General features: G+C 43.5%; 1 protein-coding gene across 1 annotated transcript in view; it reads right to left on the bottom strand.

Moving 5' to 3' along the window:
- The window catches only part of ZNF407 (zinc finger protein 407), a 441,119-nt gene extending 424,467 nt beyond the window's left edge, over positions 1 to 16,652 (bottom strand). Inside the window, exon 1 of the mRNA XM_074944727.1 lies at positions 16,381 to 16,652. The gene's annotated coding sequence lies outside the window, so the exon portion shown is untranslated. The remainder of the gene's footprint in view (positions 1 to 16,380) is intronic.
- Between the last annotated feature and the right edge of the window lie 4,629 nt (positions 16,653 to 21,281).

The following is a 21,281-nucleotide window of genomic DNA, read 5'->3' as shown; positions in this document are numbered from 1 at the left end:
CTGAGGTCTGGAGAAGGGAACACCTGCACACACCGCTTGCAGGCTGAGCCACCATAGGAGAGACTCGAGAACCGGCCAGGAAAGAATAACTACTTTGTCTAGACTGTCCCGGTTTGGTCAATACATTTGAGGCTAGCCACGCCTGAAGAAGTCAGAGTCTCAGTCTGGCATGCTATATTACATAAAGTACAAACAGTCATGTGGCCAAGGAGCATTAGGCAATTCCTGACTGTGGTGGTAGGAAATTGTCTGAAACCTTGTATGATGTCACAAGGGGTCTGAAAACACGACAGTGGTAGAAACGCTCTTGCCTGTTTTGAGTCCAGTACTGACCCTATGACCTCTATCTGCTGAACGGGGGACAGGGTTGACTTCTGCACATTCAATAGAAGGCCCAGGTTGTCGAAAGTTGCTCTTATCGGGCTCACATGCGCCTCCACTTGCACTTTGGAGAGGCCCTTGATCAGCCAGTCATTGAGGTAATGGAACATCTGCACCTGGCACTTCCACAAGAAAGTGGCCACAACTGTCATGCACTTGGTGAACACTCGAGGTGCCGCCAACAGGCCAAAGAAGAGGACTGCGAATTGATAGTGATTGCGGTTCACCACGATCCTGAGGTACCTTCTGTGAGACATCTATGTTATCAAAATATGAAAATAAGCATCCTTCAAGTCAAGCATAGCAGTCCCCCAGATCCAGGGAAGGGATGATGGAGGCCAAAGAGACCATGCAGAACTCCAGTATCTTCATGAACTTGTTGAGGTCTCACAGGTCTAGGATAGGCCTGAGGCCACCTTTGGCTTTCGGTATTAGGAAATACCAGGAATAAAAACTCCTGCCTTTCAGCTCCTAAGGGAACTCTTCCACTGCCCCCAAACTTAGAAGCGTGTACACCTCCTGCATTAGAAGCTTCTCGTGAGAGAGGGTGCCTGAGGAGGGACACGAAAGGGGGCTGGAAGGGAGGGAGGGAGCTAAATTGGAGAGATTATCCCAGTTTTACCATGCAGAGCACCCAGCGAATTGATGTAATTCAGGTTCATGCAGGATAGAAACGGGATAGTTGGCACGAAAAGGAGGGAATGGTTGGATCCAGTGTTTGCATCGCCCTCAGGCGCACCTTCAAAAGGTCTGCTTTTGACCTGAGGACTGTTTTGCCTGCTGAGAGCGCTGAAACGATGAGGGAGGACGCCGCCTCCTATTGTTCTGCCTGTTCTGCAGGTAGTAGAATCGAGATGGGGCTGGGGTTTAAAATGCCTCTGTTGCATAGACAAAGTATGGAGACCCAGGGACTTGAGAGTGGCTCTAGAGTCCTTAAGGCTATGAAACTGCAAGTTTGTTTTTTCAGATAAACGGGTCAAGCCCTCGAACAGGAGATCCTCGTTGGTCTGTTGGACCTCATATGGGGGCCCTAATGTCTGCAGCCAGGAGCTCTTCCTCACGGCCACCGCTGAAGCCAGGGTATGTGCAACCGAATCAGTAATGTCCAGGGCTGCCTGGAGTGACCCCCTTGCCACAAGCTTGCCCTCCTCCACCAATGCAGAAAATTCTGCCCTTGAGTCTTTTGGCAGAAGCTCTGTGAATTTAGACATAGCTCCACAGGAATTAAAGATATATTTACCGAGGATCACCTGGTGGTTTGAAATTCAAAGCTGGAGCCTCCCGGTAGAGTAAATTTCCCTCACAAAAAGGTACAGCTTTTTTGCATCATGGGCTTTAGGTGATGGGCCCTGGTGCCCTTGGCGTTCCCGTTTGTTTGCCGCTGCCACCACTTTGGAGTCAGGTGGGGATGTGAATAAAAATGTTCAAACCCCTTCGAGGGAACAAAATACTTTCTTTCTGTCCTTTTCACCATCGGTGGCAGGGAGGCGGGGGTTTGCCACAGCCTTTTGGTGGTGTCTGGTATAGCTTTTATGAGCGGTAGGGCAATCCAGGAGGGACCTGAAGGGGCCAGGATGTCCACCATGGGGTCTGATGTCTCAAAGACCTCCTCAACCTGGATCCCCAGGTTCTGGGCCCTCTTTAGGAGCTGCTTGTGGACCCTATTGTCCTCTAGTCCAGGGGCTGTGGAGGTTCCAGCCACTGCCTCATCTGGTGAGGATGAAGATGAGGTTCTAACTGGAACCGGCCCTTGCTCCTTGCCCTCGGCACCAAGGGGATCACCTGGTGCCGGATCTTCCGGTGCAGCGTGGGGCAGCTGGTCCTGCACCAAGGGAGGTGGGGGAGGCACATGGGATTCTGAGGCCACCCACACTGACCTCCTGAAATAGAACCCCTGGCTTTGGTGGAATGCCTAGGGGGGTCCAAAATGGCCATTGGGCTGGAGCCTGCCATTGCATGGGCCATGGCATCGGGGGGAATTGCTGCCTCTCCCTGTCCGACCTCGAGCATCTGTGCTCCAATCTGTGTTGGCTCCGCTTGGATATGAAGGACTCTGCTTCTGACTCTGATTGGGAGGACTCGCTGTAGGAGGATCTTGGGGGAGCAGTGCCAGGAGCTTGGGGACCGGTGCGGCTCCCCTGCCTGTCTGCTGCCAGAAGATACTGGTGACTAGTGCCAAGGGGATGGTGAATGGCATGGTCCCATCACTGGCTTGCCTAGGGACGGCACCGAGGGTTTCAGGGGTGCCGCTGCTTTCGAGCTCGGTGCCCAGTCATGCCTAGGTGGAGAAGGCGGCTCCGTGAATGCGATGAGTTCTCTCACCACCTCAAAGGTCTCCAGCATGGAGGGCAACTCGAACGCCTGTGTGTGACCCTCCCAGGGAGGGGAGCCTTGGGGAACCGGACTCAACTGACCCCTTGTTGGGGTAGGAGTCAACAGAGCCAGGCTAAGCGTTGCTGCACTTATGTGGCCCAACACAGGTCTCACTGCACCAGAATCTTTACATGCCAATGAACAGCATGTCAGGCTGCTTCTTCTTGTGGGGCACCAGAGACTGGGAACAGTGCCACGTGCTGCCCTGCATGGAGCCCTGTCGGTGCTGAGGATCTCTATCTGAGTCCTTTCTTGGCGCTGAACTTCCTTGTGTCGACACCGGAACACTACACACCAGGCCGAGGTGCTCAGCATCGGCTCGGCTGACCCCGGGTCCGAGTGGACATGAACCGTTGATCCCTGTCCCTTTGAGTCCTGGGGCGAAATCCCCTACAGATCTTGCAATGGTCTTCTTGTTGAGATTCCCCCAGACACTTTAAGCAGGAAGTGTGGGGGTCACTCCTGGGCACAGGTTTGCCACAAGCTGCGCAGGGTTTAACCCCAGGGACCGAGACATGCCCCAGTACCGGGGGAGAGAATAGAGGGGTACCCCCAGAACAATTTCCTACTGGAATTCTAACTATATACTGACAAACTAACTACAACTACTAACTACTGATCTAACTATTTGCAGGATAAAGTCTGAACACTACTAGGGCGAAAGGCTTGCTGAAGCAAGTGAGAACGAGCATTCCAACTAACCGTCACAGACAGTAAGAAGGAACTGAAGTGGCGGCGAGTCGGCAGGGCCCCATATATGGTGCCATAGAGGCGCGACTCCAATGGGTGCCTGAGACAACCCGACGGGTACTGCTAGGGGAAAAACCTTCCGGCTACTGTGCACGCAGCGCACACACACATGATTGTAATCGACATAAGCAAGCACTCGAAGAAGAAAAAATATAATTGTGTTTTGTGTGCTCTGAACACCAGCCCACTAAGAATTGGCCTGAGACCATCAACTCATTTCACACAGGTCACCGAACAGACATTAGATGACAATTTTCAGTTACTGTTAACCTGGGCCAGATTCAGGCAAACTAGAGGTGAAAAGTTCTGTATCCCATTAGTCATCCCCAGAGCCATCTCCACCACTAAACATTTGGAGGAATTAAACCTACTGAGTACTTGGAAAGGAGATGAAGTATTAAAATCTGCAGGTATTGAAGACAACAAGGACTTTCTAAAATGCAAAAATAAGCAATAGCCAAAATGGCTTCAAAGAGGGAAAAAATTGCTCCCAAATTAGATGGTAAAAAGTAGGGCAAGATTCAGAGTCTGATAAAACTTGCAAGAACAAGATAAAGGCAGATAAAAAGCCATATAAATTAATAGCAGCCAAAGAGTTAAAGGACATAAGGGCTTCTAGTTAATGTAGCAGGGTAAGTAATCATAAATGAATAAATCAATACATATGAATGTAGATTCCAAAATGAACATTAATATGCAAAGTAAGACAAAGACAGGCAAATAGTGATGGACATTAAAGGCTAGGTGGTGAGATATCCCACTCCTCTGCACAGCCAGGTGAGCTCTCCCCTGATTACAGATGTAAGTATGGAAGTGAGAGGGAGCAGGGGCTGCATGCCCAATCCTCCCATCAGGAGCAATGTCTGCAGGGAGAGAGGAGAGAGCCTTGGTTCTACCCCATAATCCCAATGTAGCTGACTACTAGCAGAGTTGAGTTGGCAGGAGAAGGAAAGGAAACTGTACTCTGGAGCTGCAGTAAGTCACTTATCCCCAGGAGCAAAAGGGAAGCAGGAATTGTGATTTAGAGCGGCTCAGGGCTCCGAATGGTGTGCTGTAGCTGCACACTGTCCTTTACATAAGGCTGCAGTTGACAAGACTTCTACTGTACAAGCATTTAAGACAATCATCTGATACAAATAGAAATGAGAAGGAGAAAATAAGGGTGGCATTTAATAACCAAAAGTCTATTTTATAAATTGAGTTTAAGCTGTCAGTCTTGACAACATTCCTTTAAATTAGTGTTAGCTGGAATGACCAGATAATTTTCTATATATTTCTTTGTCTTGCTTATTCAGTCTACTAAGTGATTTTAAAAAAATCCCAAACACATAGGACTCATCTTCAGTTTGACCTCTCATATGTATTTTAAAAATTAACAGGACCATTGAACCCTACTACTTTTCAGCCTGTAATAATTAATCAAATAATACCGCACTGTAATTCACTACAAGCTGAAACCACAGAACTGAACAGTACACTTTCAAACAAGTGGTTTATTGCTCTAGATTTAAAATACAAAGTTTCCATTATATTTAATAATTAAAATGCATGCTGTGTTATGGTTGCATTTGGTGACTGGATTAGTAATACCCCAACTGAGTCAAACAACACCTTTTTCCTACTAGGGCTCATATTACCATATCATCTATTTGTTTAAGAAAAGGGAAGGGGGGAGCACAGCAAGAAAGAAGGAATAAAAAAGAAATATGAACATCAAAACACACTGAAAGACAGTAAGACCAAGACAGTGAAAATACCTGACATCAGCAAAATGTAAGCTGGCAGAAAGTGAAACAGCTGAAGTATTTATGTATTTAAAGTTTTCATGTCTTAAGAAATCGAATATTCACCATTTGTCCTTGAGGAGTCTTGGTCAAAGTAAATGGTTAGAATCTCAGTGTCTTCTCTTAGATACAGTCACCACAAGTTTAGCGAATATAGACATCATTGTCAAGAATGGACTCACAGGCTGTCAACTTCTTAATCAGGGTCTGACTTTATTGGAAAGTGTGAAATTATGTAATTACCAACACTTGGCAATTCTGACGGTTTAGACAATTCCAGCACTCAGAACATCTTCTTTTATAGAACAAAATTCCTAGCGCAGTTTTGTTCCAGAGAAGATATTTTACGTTCTTTCTTTTCCCTATCCCTTCAGTTTTACTTATTAGAAACAAAATTATAGTAGTATTATACAGGTACCACTTACTTAGGAAACAGAATTTATGAGGAGTGAAAACAATTTTAAAAAAGGAGGAAAACATGGCCCCACTAAAGTCAACTACAATGGGGATAGTATTTCATCCAAACCTATAACTATAGGTCTAATAAAATGTGATTAATCTATCTAGGTATCTATACCACACCATACACATCATTATATTATCTGAGCCCCTAAGCAAATATAGATTCCTCACAAACAGTTCTGCACCACTGTACAATATTTCAAACATACATTTTAGGAATTAATACTCTTATTTCCAGTATAACCTATCAAGACATGGTTGCACTAATTAACCCATTAATTAACCTTATATATGCACAATTTTCTATGTATATGTTTTGTAAGAGACCAGATACATTTATACATTTCAAAAGGTACTCCAAAACACAATGTATTTAGGGTAGCAACATGTAAGATAACAGTAACCTGAATGGAGGGGGGATAAATAAACAAACAATTCTTTTCCCCCCATTGGGGAAGTTCAGCATCTTTTTCACCTAGGAATGGGAAATTGTGAATAGCTGGCATTCCTATAATAGGTTGCTGCTGCTCTATGAACTGTATATTACTGAGATGTAGAACAATAACTTAAAAAGTAAGTCAACCTACATTCCCCTTCTTCTCTCCTGCCTCTCCAGTCTCCTCTTTGTCATCCTATTGCAATCCTATAGGTTGACATGAAATGAGCCAGAAGGGGCACTCAGACCTATGGCTAGGGATACAAATTAGATGAATAGTCAGAAGAAAAATAATGCAAATCAGGGTCAGTGTTGATTTCCTGTTGGTCTGGAGGCAGGTTCTATTTTATTCATACCATCAAATTTGGGGAAGGTTTGGTTAAGGTTCTATTTTTATCTCATCTCTTAGAACATTTCAAGCACCCATGCTAGGAGATACAGAATTTGGGTCATATTCTGATCTCAGTCACATCAATATAAGTTGGAGTAAATGCATTAACTTAAGTGGAGTTACACTCATGTAAATGAGAAAATTCTGGTTCCATGTTTTCTTTCCTTTCTGATTAAACTGCATGAACATACAGTATACTCAAATTAAAACTAAGTAACTAGTACTGATCCTATTATATTTCACCTATGGTATTATTTTCAGTTGAAAAAAAAATAACTGTCAAATATTCAAATATTCAAAAAATCACACACATATAAGTGCGCATAAGCAATGGAAGATTTGTTTTCACCCTGCACTACCCTATCTAAATTCTTATAATGGTGACCAAAGTCACAATATGTGAAAGCCTACTTACTGTCCAAAATCAGAGGGGTGTGGAGGAAGCAAACTGCAGGCTTGTTAAGCAAATGCACTCTGAGGAAGACCTAAGGAGGCTATACTACCTTCTAAAATATGTTTATTTATTAACCTAACACATTTTAGACATTAAGAGCATAACTTCATGGATTCCGGTACATAATGTGCTTGGGGCCAGAAGTGAAAACTCTATGTTGTACCTTCAAAATAGCTACAGTTGAAAGGTTTGACATTAGGGCTTTTATATTCCTATCACTGTAGATCGGCTGCAGGCTATTTCTTCATTTCTTGTATTGTATTTCCTTCTAAACTATTACAAACTAGCAGCTGTAACCTGTTAAAAAGCACAGTTCTTTTAATTTAAACAAGAAAAATTCCTTTCACAGTTTAGGTAAAAGTTGTAAATAGGGCAACTCATAAATTCTAAAATCAGAGTAACTAGGAGACATTCATTAGGGTTTGTGTTATGAATTCAAAACATGAAGCATAACATGCTTAAGGAAGGTCTTTATTTAAGCATTCATTAGCCCCTCAACTTCAAGCCTCCAACTTGTAAATAATTTAAAATGAAAAACTGAACAGAAAAAAAAATAGAAATGCAATTCAAATTATCCCATTGTTATACTGATAAAACTGAAAACAATGGAAAAGAAGCCTGGCAGATCTTGAAGACAACATCCATAAAACATTTTTATGTACCTTATCTTTGAACTAAGGCATTATGCTAGCACTGGATTCAATCAAAAAAAAATTAGCTCAGACTTGTAACAATCAGGCTGTGCCTGGTAAAGAATATGTATGCTAGCTTAGCATTTTTAGTATTCAGTGCATTTTGCTTCTGACGGTGCTGAAACAACAAAATATAAAAAATAATATGCTTCTGGGTGCCTTATCATTTTTTCCCCATTTTGACTTCTCAGAAATATACAACCCATTTAACAATTTACCAGACATAGGGTGATATAATTTCTTTCCTTTCACAACTGCAGAAAACCCAGATCTGGGTTGGGGAATATGAAATCTGGGATGGGGAATATGAAAAGAAAGAACTATCACCTCTTCCCCACATGGGTACTCCACAGGAATTGGCCTCTGCAGGTGAAAAAGGCAGAGATGTAACAAGGGAGGGGAGGGAGAAGGGAAGGCAAACAGAGAGAGATTCACCTCTGCAACTTCCCATCCCCATCCCCCCTCCCCCCCACACAAAATAAGGAATTAATGGGAAGCAGCCAGTGAAGATATCCATGGGAGCATGGCTCCTGTTAAGAATTTTTGGAGTTCCCCTGAACAGGCTTTTACTTCACAGTGATCATCTGAACTAAGCTGTAATGCACCACTTCCAACTGAACAATAGGTGAAGGTGACACACATGCAGTGTGCAATGGGTGCACACCAAACAGCAAAATGCAGCTCATATTGTCACTGCAGAAAGTGTACAGTGTGCAGGTGTATGGTTATGTTATGAATGAGAGAAACACAATTGGAAATACAGTTATTTTGAGAGGTATCTTACTGCTGCATTTACATGTGTGTCAACTGCCTGCTATGAATCACCAGTAGGGCATAAATTGCTTGAGATAAAAGACTAAGCACCCTCACAGGTAGCTGTAGCCGACTCATTTAACGTCTTATGCAGACCAGCCACTAGAGAGGGACAAAGACCCACAATGTGGTAACATGCGTTACATCTGCTTTCAAAGGTTTGGTTTAAAACATGTGGTTTTCCCTTAAATCACAGATATAAATGTACAAGCTTAACTCCAATTTAACAGAGTTTAATGTATGGAAATTTCTTTTTTTTCTTTTTACACTATTTTGTGAGAACCGATCACAGAGATACTTGTACATTTCTGTAATAGAAATGTCATCTAGTTTTGGGGACCTGATCTTGCATTCCTTGCACACACAAATCTCCCAATAATTGCAATGGGAGATCTGGGGTCACAAGAAAAGCCAGACCAGGCCCTTAGTATGCATCCTAAACCATGCCCAATTCAGATATAAATTCTGTATACTCTCCAAATTTAAGTGTGGACTGTAAAAGAGACTCAGGTGTGGGTTGTGTATCACATACTCATAGTCAATTTTATGAATTCTACCAGGTTACCCAAAATAAAAACAAAAAACACAGACATCAAGGGTCTGATTCTACTCCCACTGACTTCAGTGGGAGCAGGAGCAGGCCACAAATGCCTTCAAAATTAGCTCACTAAACTTCGCAAATAGTAAAGGGCACGAATGCTCTATAAAGATAATATAACGTGAGACATATAGATGAACATAATTTGTTGAGGAAGAGTCAACATGGTTTTAGTAAAGGGAAATCATACCTCACCAATCTACAAGAATTCTTTGAGGGGGTCAACAAGCATGTGGACCAAGGGGATCCAGAAGATATAGTGTACTTAGATTTTCAGAAAGCTTTTAAAAAGGTCCCTCACCAAAGGCTCTTATGCAAAGTAAGCTGCCACAGGATAAGAGAGAAGGTGCTCGCATGGATTGGTAACTGGTTAAAAGATAGGAAACAAAGGGTAGGCATAAATGGTCCGTTTTCAGAATGGAGAGAGGTAAACAGTGGTGTCCCCCAGGGATCTGTTCTGGGACCAGTCTTATTCAACATATTCGTAAATGATCTGGAGAAAGGGGTAAGCAGTGAGGTGGCAAAATTTGCAGATGATACAAAATTACTAAAGATATTTAAGACCCAGGCAGACTGCAAAGAGCTACAAAAGGATCTCTCAAAACTGGGTGACTGGGCAACAAAATGGCAGATGAAATTTAATGTTAATAAATGCAAAGTAATGCACATTGGAAAGCATAATCCCAACTATACATACAAAATGATGGGGGTGTAAATTAGCTGTTACCACTCAAGAAAGATCTTGGAGTCATTGTGGATAGTTCTCTGAAAACATCCACTCAATATGCAGCAGCAGTCAAAAAAGGGAACAGAATGCTGGGACTAAGTAAGAAAGGGATAGATAATAAGACAGAAAATATCATGTTACCTCTATATAAATCCATGGTACGCCCACATCTTGAATACTGTGTGCAGATGTGGTTACCCCATCTCAAAAAAGATATATATATATAGATATTATAATGTTCTGATATTACAAAACCAAGAGTTAATAAAATCTTCCTTCTATTTATATTTTTAAAGATTCTTCTGCAAAACAGTCAAAGTGAAAGACCAGTGTAAAAAATGCCATGAACCTGCCTCTTGAACATATTGAGGCAAGTACATGTTAGACCTTGCAACAAGTATTTTTGGGATTAACAATAAAAAGTTTTGTGATCTACATCTTCCAAACATGGAAACTAGGTTTACTTTACAACCCCAAAACACAGAACATTCAGCAAACTATACCTCATGGGACCCAAGACACTCTGCATGATACATACACAAATTCAGGGTAAGTACTTAAATTGTCTTAACAGCAGACATGTAATGGGGCTTCTCCTTTACCACCAAGAACCTGAGCAATCCAAGAATGTTTGCAACCCTCCTTTCCCCTGTAAGGTCACAAATTCTAGCTAAGCAGTCAGACAAACTAGTCAGAGGAAAGGCTGGCTTGCTGTAGAACAAAACAAAAGGTACTCAGCCTGACAACCACACATGGCAGAGCTGTTGAAGAAAAGTCATACCTCTCCCAAAATAGTATTCCACATTTTGAACTTCACTAGTGCCCTTCTTAGGATTTCCCTAACCTTTGCGTCTACGTAAAAAGCAGGTGAGAGTAAAGATGAGGTCTCTGTTGCACTAGGGATTGGGGTTTAAATACCCACTGAAAATTGTGGAGGAACTACACTTCTGTAATTCAAGGGGCACTTTAGAAGGACTTCCCTCTAACCAAAAGCTACAGGAAAGTTTGTTTGTTTGTTTTTAAGTTTGGAACACATGACCCTGTTAGAAGACTCACTGTTGGGGTTAAGATGTCCCAGACATCCTTGAGCATGGTCTGTAAAATCCTCAATAATTTCAGAAGCATAGCTGGCATTTGGAGAAACAGAGCTGACCAGACTGAGAATCACTAGAGTCAATAATGACAGGTTTCAGAGTAACAGCCGTGTTAGTCTGTATTCGCAAAAAGAAAAGGAGTACTTGTGGCACCTTAGAGACTAACCAATTTATTTGAGCATGAGCTTTCGTGAGCTATAGCTCACTTCATCGGATGCCAATAATTCCACAGAAGCAAGAAAAAGGTAGGCCTTGTCTACACTGCCACTTTACAGCGCTGAAACTTTCTCGCTCAGGGGTGTGAAAAAACATCCCCCTGAGCAATGCAAGTTTCAGCACTGAAAAGTGGTAGTGTAGATAGCGCACCAGCACTGGGAGCCGTCTATTCCCCTAGTAGGGGGTGGTGCCAGGACTACACAGCCACATTCAGAAGACATAACCGTAGTTTCCCACCTTAGCACTCTGATTTCTCTTTGTGGAGCAAACAAGGCTTGTAGAGTTTCCATGGACCAGAAATTAGAGGTTACTGGTGCCCACATCAGATCCTTAATACTTTATAGTGCTGTGCTTCTCCACTGTTTTAATATACAGGTAGCTCAATACTTTAAATCATATCTTAGTTAAGACCAATTTTTTATTCCAATAATGTGTTCAATTTTATTAGTAGTAGTTTCATTTCTCCTTATTGGTAGAGGGAAAACACATCCATAGAAAATAGGGCAAAGATCCAGAATCAGAAGTGTAGGGCTTAAGGATTTATTTAAGATTTACAAAAACTTCGTGAAGAGCACCTAACTGTTGTTTTGTTGTCTTGGTAGAGATGCCAAAGAGTCTTAGAAAATGAATCACCTTTTTGCTGCCCCTGAAGAAATCCCACTAGCTCCAGTTACATTGGGCCCGACACACAACACAATTTGTACTTCCACTGGCCATGCAATACTTGTTCTGTGGCTAAATAAAGGACTTGTTTTTCCAGAGCTGCTTATCCTAGGCTTTTCAGGATTAAACCTTATACAGTGTTGATCTATATTTTCATCAAATATTTTTATACAAGAAACATTGTCTTTTTTGTTCTGATCGTTTTACTGTTTGCTTTGAGTCATTTCCTGTGGAAAGTGACATTTTAAAATACGGTTCCAATGACAAAAATGTTTTGATTTAGATGCAGCTTTTATCACACAGTACCTCTCTCAGACTTTCCCTGGTCACACAGCAATAATGCCCTCAGCCACATATTAACGCTTTAGAACATTCCAAAACAAGTTAAAAAGTGCTTGTTTAGTTAGCTGATAACAAGAGAAAAGTATGTAAATTGCCAAAATAATTATGTTCGCTGCCCATTTCTTTACACAGATAATGTAAAGATTAGAATTGATAGACAACCCACCCCACCTTCCCTCTAAAGGTGGTACTGAAATGGGTCCAGTAGGTCTAGTGGTCTGAATCTTGTTACCATATGTCTCTTCATACTGTGTGATCTCTGCATGATACTCTGCACTCTCTGATACACAGTGCAATAGTGTACAAAATGTTATTTAATTTGTACATAAAATACATATGTAAAAATGTATTTTTTAAATGAATGACTGGATCAGACACTGAGCTGTGGTATCTTTTATTAGGCAAAACGCCACTGAAACCAGGATGTGTTTTTTTCCCTTCTTGTTCTCCAAAGGGTGACCACCCTTTGCAGACTCTTTTTTTACATAAGACGACAACAAACTTCAGTGCTAGAAAATAAGTTTTTGCAACATAATAGCTGAGAATTTAAATACACAAATGCTAGAAAATTCAAAGTTGTTGCCCATAGCAACCACAATTCAACCACATTTCATATACCTATTTGGCCATAAGTGTGACAGCATACACAGAAATACAAAACTGCATACATGCAAAGATTCAAGTTATAATTATTAAGGAAAACATAACTTTGTATTTCTGAATTTTGGGGGTTTATACTCTGAACCATAATATTTCATTAATGCCTTTTTATTTTTCAGTGAAGAGCACTGACTATAAGGAAATAAGGAAAGAGTCTAATTAACTCACACATTGCAGTCCATGTTGTATGCTGTTATAAAAAATATGCAACTAAGCTTACATTTTCAAAAGTTTTAAACTAAGAAAACTTTAAGTAACTTAGAAGTGATTGAACTTATTAATATATAGAAAAGTTTCTGCAGGAATGATAGTAAAGGTTTGGCTCAGTGTTTTAACTTAGGTCATTTGAATTACGTTTCCCAAAATGCTAATAAAACTGACGTTTGAACATATTGAAAAAGTCACAGTCCATCATTCTCATGTCACATCAGTGCATTTGACTTTTTTTAAAATGTATGGATTATACAATTACTGCCAGCCTCCATATATTATATATAAGAGCTACAATCTGATTACATGTCCATGTTGTAATAATTTATGAAATAAAGCTGGTATAACTATAATGTTACCTTTACAATGAATGTAACTTGCTGTGAATAGTCTAGGGCAGTAGTTTTCAATCTTTTTGGGCTCAGGCATTTGTAAATCTTGATGGCCTGTCTGACCCAGTAAATAGCTTTAGTGCAAAAAACATCTGGTTTAGTAAATATTTGTTACCGAAAAGTAAGTCCTGAATAACCACACTCTGGACCATCCTAGTGGCTACTGCCTAGGGTGATCAGATAGCAAGGGTGAAAAATTGGGATGGGGATAGGGAGTAATAGGCCCCTAAGACAAAGCCCTGAATATTGGGACTGTCCCTATAAAATTGGAACATCTGGTCACCCAACTCCTGCCCCACAGGACAGACTGGGCTGGTCAATGGGGACCAGCCAGGCCAAGTTTGTGTAAGTACCATTGTGACCCAATGCATGGAGTTGCAGTGCCACACATTTAAATCTAGTCCAGCCTGCCCCACCATCACGACAGAGAGGCAGCTAGGCCAAACCCAAGCAGTGCTCCGACCCCATGCACCAAGCAACACCACCCAAAGCAGAAAGCCAAGTCCAGCCAGCCCCTTCCTTAGTATTGGAACCACAGGAGCTGCCGCTGTGGGGTGAGTGTAGAGTGGGCTCTGCAACCACCCTCCTCAGGGCCTCCTACACAAACTCAGAGACAGGACCCAAACCCCTTCCTTGGGCCTCCCATGCAACCCTCTGACACATTCGGGGATCCTATTTTTGGATTATGACCCATATTAGGTTGAGAAACTCTGGCCTAGGGGACTGCAAAACAGACCAAACTGAAACTGGTAATTGTCTTCATCTTTCATCCATCCGATGTTCCATCTAGCAGCCTTACCCCTTACATTATAATGGAGAATTGGATGTTGGGATTCACAGTGTCTTCAGGCCAAACCTCTATATTATTAAAATAAGAATAGCTGTAATTTGCTCTAATTATATTAATTAGCTGAGCTGCTGGAGAGCTGCTAATGCAACCTCCAATGGGACAAAGTCCAGACAGCCCACATCTAATGCTTTGCACCATCAGCAAATCATTCCTTCTACAAAAACTTCCAGCAATTTTGGATTCCAATTATTATTATCCCATAGATACCACAAATTCGCTTCATATATTACAGATGATAAAAAAATGCTGTTCCTAAGCTCTTACAAACCTAAATTAAGAAAAAACATCAAGGTGGCATAAGGGAACAAGGGTTAAAGCAACCCTGTTTTAATGGGGTCGCCAGGGCTGGTGTTAGACTTGCTGTGGCGCAGGGCCCCACCACCCGGGCCCAAAGCCCAAGGACTTTAGCTGGGGCGATGAGAGCTGGGGCTTTGCCTGCCACACGGGGCAGCAGGACTTGGGTAGGCTCGGGCTTCAGTCCCCCAGCCTGGGGTTGTGTAGTAATGTTTGTTGTCAGAAGGGGGTCGTGGTGCAATGAAGTTTGAGAACCCCTGGGTTAAAGCAACAAATTATGTGGATACTAAGACACAGCATGAAAGTTACACTTTGGGACTTTTCCCCCCATGTGTTCTCCCCAGCCAACCCACCCACACTTTGAACTGAAGATCAGGGTTTATAGGCCTCATAAAAAGTCATTTAAGAAAACAGTGAAGGAGTAAAGAGTGAAAGCATGTGAAGCTGTATCAGAAAAAGGGCCCCCCAACTTAAAGGGCTGCTTAGACGAAATTAGAAGTGGAGAGTGTTGCTAACTTGGGGCTTTAGGCAGACTGAAGAAAATATACAGTGCCATTTTATTTCTTGACAACACATTTGCAAAACAGTTCTTATAAAAATGGATTTATTTTATGCACACTCCGCAAGTTAGGGGTAAGTGACCCTTTGCACCATTGAAGACATCCCCTCACACAGCGGTGCCGTTTGCATGACACCACACAACTACCAGGCCCAGGGAAGCAAGCAGCTTTAATTCACTGCACAGACAGGCTACAAAGCGGCACCGCTCGAACTAAACATGGGGGTTTGATTGAAACGAACTAAAACTGGAGCAATTTTGAAGGGCGGACCCTACGGAGCGAGGTACCAGGCCACCCGGCGCAGCGCCAGGGTCAGTAAGAGGCCACGCCGCAACCACAGAGCGGCCATCTTAACGCGCCCAGGCCTCCACGCTCCCCTGGCCTGCCCCGAGCACTGGCGCGCGCCAGAGGCGCCAGGCAGGGCCCGGCCGCCCAGAACAGAGGCGCCCGGCAGAGGTCGCGCGCCGCGCCCCCGCCCGGTCAGGACACGCGCCCGGGCCGCGGCCCTGCGCACCGCCGACGGAAGGCCGGCGAGGCCTGCAAGCCGCAGTGCACGCTGGGAAACAAAGCCCCCGGCCTCCGGCTCCAGACGAGCGCCTGCGGCCGCGCATGCACATTCTCCCCGCAGCCAACATGGCGGCACAGCGCGCGCGCTCCTCCTTGAGCGGGGGCGCTTGTCGCGCGTGCGTACTCCGCCGCCTTCGCCCTGCGGCGCAGAAAGCTCAGGGCCTGGGCGCTTCCCTGCTCCACATTGCTGCACGCTCCACGCATGTGCGCCCCCTTGTCGCCACAACTCAAATCGCACGCGCAGTCCGAACGCGCAGGGACAGGGAGCCGTCCGCATGCGCACTCCCTCGCTTCCTTGTTAAGTTTTTTTTTTTTTTCGTTTGACTGGAGAGGGAGAATCAGCTCAGTGGCCACGCGCGCTAGCCAATCACAGCTCGCTACGTTTTTCCAGCCCTCAGCGGTCCCGCCATTCACACACCCCTTCAAAGCGTGGAGGCGGGACATGCAAATAGATTGGCTGGTAAACGAGTTCCTGGCGTCCGCCCACAAAAGCAAGAAAACGACGGCAGCGCAGAGGCCCAAAAAGCCTGGGGGGAAGCGTAACGCCGGTTTCGGTCCAGCAGGAGCCCCATACGGCCATAGGAGGCGCCTACAGCGGTTGCAAATGACAACCCGCGGGACGGAGCCTCCCAAGGAGGCGAAACGGCCGCAGCCCGTTACGTTTCACTTACCGCACGGGGGGAGCCGTCCGCCTCCGCTTGTGATGATCTTGGTCACAAGTGGCGCGCCGTAGATTCGCCGTTCTGCGTCACTCTCAGAACGAGGCCGCGTAGCGCGGGGGGGAGGAGAGAAAGAGAGAGGCGACGTGCGGTCACGTGGCACATGACCGGAACAGGAGCGCGAGGAGCCGGCGCGTGCGAGAGAACCCGCTCGCCTTCCTGTCGTCCCCACCCCCAGAACTCCGCGCGTCTTCCTTGAGATGCCCCTGTTGCAGGGGCTGGCTCCGAAGAGGGCCCCACGTGGGGGCTGCGGTGGAACCTGCGGGCTCTGCTTCGCGCTGCTCCGGGCGGCGCCGCCCGCGGCTCAGGGGCGGAGGCGCGGCGCCGGGGCCCTGTGCGGGCAGCCGCGCTGAGGGGCGTTGGGCGCGGCTTCGCTCACCACCGCTGGGGCAGGTGGTTGGGGGGAAATACGCAAGCAGGCAAAACAAAACAAAAAAAACAAAAAACCCCAACAGACTGTGAAGTCCCAGCAGGGCCAGATGCTGGGCGCGGGAGCCGCTGAAAGATGAGCGTGTCCTGCCTCCCTGGCCTCCACCTGAGTGGTTTTACTGCCTAAATCAGTGGTTTCCAGCCCCTGCCTGCAGCGCTCACCCCACATCCCTAGGGCCACACAGGTAGTATTTGTATTGTGTGGGTGTGGCCCACGTAACATACAGAGAGGTGCATATGCAGCCCCCAGTGGTAAATAGGCTGAGAACCAGTGGTCTAAATTACGGGCTTGAAACCCCTTCTGATAATGTTCAAGTTGAAGAATAGCCATTGCTCTGCAGTGGTTGATCTCTTAATTCTCACTAATGTCTCTGTACTCAAATGCAGTTGCTTTTGCTTTCAAGTTGAGTATCTCGGTTGCTAGACAAGCCATATTAGGGCCTTGCAATCTGACCACACTGTAGTTTTTGAGTCAGTAATATTTAATTGTACAGCACTTCCTCTTCCCAAGGCCCTTTGGACAGGTAGGCTAGCATTATCATCCTTTTCCAGACTGAAGAACTGAGTTGTGTGGCGATTAAGTGACTTGCTACAGTTGTGGTGGTCAGGAGCAGTACATAGGCCTATTCACTCCCATTTCCACACTCTGGCCACTGGAGGATGCCCCAAGACACACAGAAGTGTACTACTGGAAGGGACCTAGAGAGGTCCTCTAGTCCAGTACCCTGCACTCAAGGCAAGAATATGTAATAACTAGACCATTCCTAAAAGGTGTTTGTCTAACCTATTCTTAAAAATTCCAATGATGGAGATTCCACAGTCTCCCTAGGCAATTTATTCCAGTGCTTAAGCATCCTGACATGAAGTTTTTCTTAATGTTCAACCTAAGCCGCCCTTGCTGCACTGTAAACTCTTTGCTGCTTGTCCTGTTTTCTTTGTATCCTGTTTTTAAATGTATTCTAATTATTTTTCATTCTTTTGATTTTCATCACATAGATGGAGAGCCTGCAAACCCTTTTACAAAACTTATTTAGCTTTGCTCACTATTCTAGTAAGTAAAATTGGGTATGTTCTTAAGGGTTTTCAGAATCAAGGCCTAATCCAGAAGTCCTTATGCAAGCAAAACATTAGCTGAATTTTTTGGAAGTTTTATGTGCTTTAAGGACTTCAGGATTGGGCCCTAAGTTTTCTTTAATGTTCTGCAACTTGAAGAGGAGGACATTACTATTGTAGAAGTGGCAATATTAACAAAAACAATATTTGCAAAGGAAGTGTGATATGTAACAAAAATCAGTTATTTTCTTATTTCTTTTTTATAAACACATATAAAAACTCATTTTAAACTAACAAATGTACTACACAAAGTGACTATTGAATTAAATTTTAACTTTATGTAAAGAATTTTAAAACAATTCTGAAATTTAAAATATGTTCATCCGTTTTAAAACCATCAGGATGTATTTGTTAAAATGTATCAATATGAGACATGCATGAACTTTTAATAATATAAACAAAAGATGATAAAAATAGCTTTTTTTTAAATAAAGGCAAATATATTTAGAAAATACTATTATGAATTATTCTGTGATTCATATGCTTTCAAAACTGTCATTGATTTTACTGCGAATTTTGCTTGCCTAAAGAATGTGAGATCAGTTTTTTAAAGTCCAGGGCAAGTGCTATATTAATAATGCTGTGCAGTATAGCCAGCAGAGGGTATACTGTGCACAGAGAGAGTTTTAATATTCCCAATCCCATTTCCATAAACCAGATGCCTGTAGCCAGAAGTTTCAAGTACATTGCTCTCAGTACACCAATGAAGAGACTCTATTAATGTCAGTCTTTTTATTTTGAAATTATACCAATGTAACTGAAAGCAGAATTTGTCTCCATATCTGTATCTACATCTCAGTTTCATTTACAGATGGCCAAAGCTTTCCTGCTCAAACAAACAACCAACCCAAATTTTGTATATACTTCTAATATTTAACATTATTTTAAAATACATAAATAAATTACATCAGAAATTACTGTCAGGCAGAAAGTGGAAAGAGAATTTATTGGCTAATAAAGAAATTAGCAAACTTTTAAAATGCTAAAGGTAATTATTAAAAGACATTTAGAGAAAATAGAGTTTAAAGTTACAATGATTCTCACTGATGGTTGGTTCAGCTCAGTTATATGCTGAATTTGGATAATAGAATGGAGTAGCGTAGGGTCCATTGCCCTAAAGATTTCTTCTCCACTCCTACATAACAGACAAGAGCTTGGCTATGCAGTTACATTCGCTACTCTGATGCCTGCCAACGCAAATGAAAGACAAGGAAACCAAGCACCTTTAATGTACAAAATGCACACTAATTTGTGCAATTTTTGCTCATATGTTTCTGAAACAAATTCTATAAATGTAATTTCTCCAGATGTCTACATTGGTTATCATCATAAAAGTAACAGTCTGAGCCTGAACTGCAGCAAACAATCCAAAATATTCCCAGAATACTTGATCTAGAAAGGGTGATTAAGTGGTTTGTGTGAATTTGGAAGCTAAGTGTCCTGCACTGCCATGCAAGAAAATGAGGTATGACTCAAATCCTAGTCTCTTGCTTCTCTCTGTCAAAAAGGTCTGGGAGTGCTGTGGAGATGTAGTGTATTTAACTCCTGGCATAATCAGTTTGTAGTGAGACCTACCATCTCCCCAACAGAAAATTCTGAGGACTAGTTCACAGGCCTGCTAATGGTCTAGGCAGCTAGTGAGAAAGTATGTCCCATGTAGCTCTAACTCAAATGAGTAAAGCTGCATAAAGAAAAATTTGGTCCCATATCAGCCAAGTCTCACAAAAGTGGGTGATTGGGGAACAAAATGGCTGATGTAGTTCAATGTTGATAAAAGCAAAGTAATGCACATTGGAAAACATAATCCCAACTATACATATAAAATGATGGGGTCAGAATTAGCTGTTACCACTCAAGAAAGAGATCTTGGAGTCATTGTGGATAGTTCTCTGAAAACGCAGTATGCAGCGGCAGTCAGAAAAGGGAACAGAATGTTGGGAATCATTAAGAAAGGGATAGATAAGACAGAAAAGAGCATATTGCCTCTGTGTAAATCCATGCATGCAGATGTGGTCGCCCCATCTCAAAAAAGATATTGGAATTGGAAAAGGTTCAGAAAAGTAACAAAAATGAGTATGGATATGGAACTACTTCCACATGTGGAGAGATTAATAAGACTGGGACTTTTCAGTTTGGAAAAGACAACTAAGGGGGGATAGACTAGAGGTCTATAAAATCATGATTGGTTTGGAGAAATTAAATAAGTGTTATTTACTCATAACACAAGAATTTTCACATTACCAAATGAAATTAATAGGCAGCAGGTTTAAAATAAACTAAAGGAAGTGTTTTTTTCTCACAACGCAAAGTCAATCTGTAGAACTCCTTGCCAGAGGATGTTGTGGTTGTGAAGGCCAAGGCTAACAGGATTCTAAAAAGAACTATATAAGTGCATGGAGGATAGGTCCATCAATGGCTATTAGCCAGAATGGGTAGGGATGGTGTCCTTAGCCTCTGTTTGCCAGCAGCTGGGAATGGGTGATGGGAGATAACTCACTTGATGATTACCTGTTCTATTCATTCCTTCAGGGGCACCTGGCATTGGCCACTGTCAGAAGACACGATACTGGGCTTGATAGACCTTTTGTCTGACCCGGTATGGCCATTCTTATGTCATTCCTGTCCGAATTGCCTCACAGGCAGGTGGTTTACAAAAGAAAACTTCATGTCTGCTCAAAATATTGGCAAATACTGGTATCAGAAATTCAGTCACTTGTCCACTTAGTAACTCACTGCTGAACTGTCCCCAATTATACCCAGTATAGGATGGAAAACTGTGCAGGGGTTCTCAAACTTCATTGCACCGTGACCCCCTTCTGACAACAAAAATTACTACACAACCCCAGGAGGAGGGATTGAAGCCCGAGCCCTGCCGCCCAATGGGGGGAGGCAAAGCCGAAGCCTGAGCCCCACCACCCATGGCTAAAGCCCTTGGGCTTTGGCTCTGGATGGTGGGGCTCGGACTTTAGCCCTGGGCATTAGGGCTCAACCTTCAGCTTCGGCCCCAGGGCCCAGCAAGTCTGACAGTAGCCCTGGTGACCTCATTAAAAGAGGGTCGTGACCCACTTTAGGGTCCTGACCTACAGTTTGAGAACCACTGGATCAGAGTGCTCCTTGTGTATTTCAAATCTTGTACAGTGCTTACAGTGTACTGTCCTCTGGTATCCGTGCCTTGTCATGGCAAGACAGCTTGCGTGCTCTAATGATCCCCAAAGCCTGTGTCGGCAGGGGCTTTTTGCTCCTGGTAGGGTGAACCATGCCGGATTGATCTGTGAGGGAAGAGACCAAACAAAACAAACCCTGGTCCTCCA

The sequence above is a fragment of the Natator depressus genome, chromosome 2, assembly GCF_965152275.1.
Source record: "Natator depressus isolate rNatDep1 chromosome 2, rNatDep2.hap1, whole genome shotgun sequence".
NCBI classification, from domain to species: Eukaryota; Metazoa; Chordata; order Testudines; family Cheloniidae; genus Natator; species Natator depressus.
Note: the sequence above shows the minus strand (reverse complement) of the source record. Positions and strands in the feature narration are given on the sequence as shown.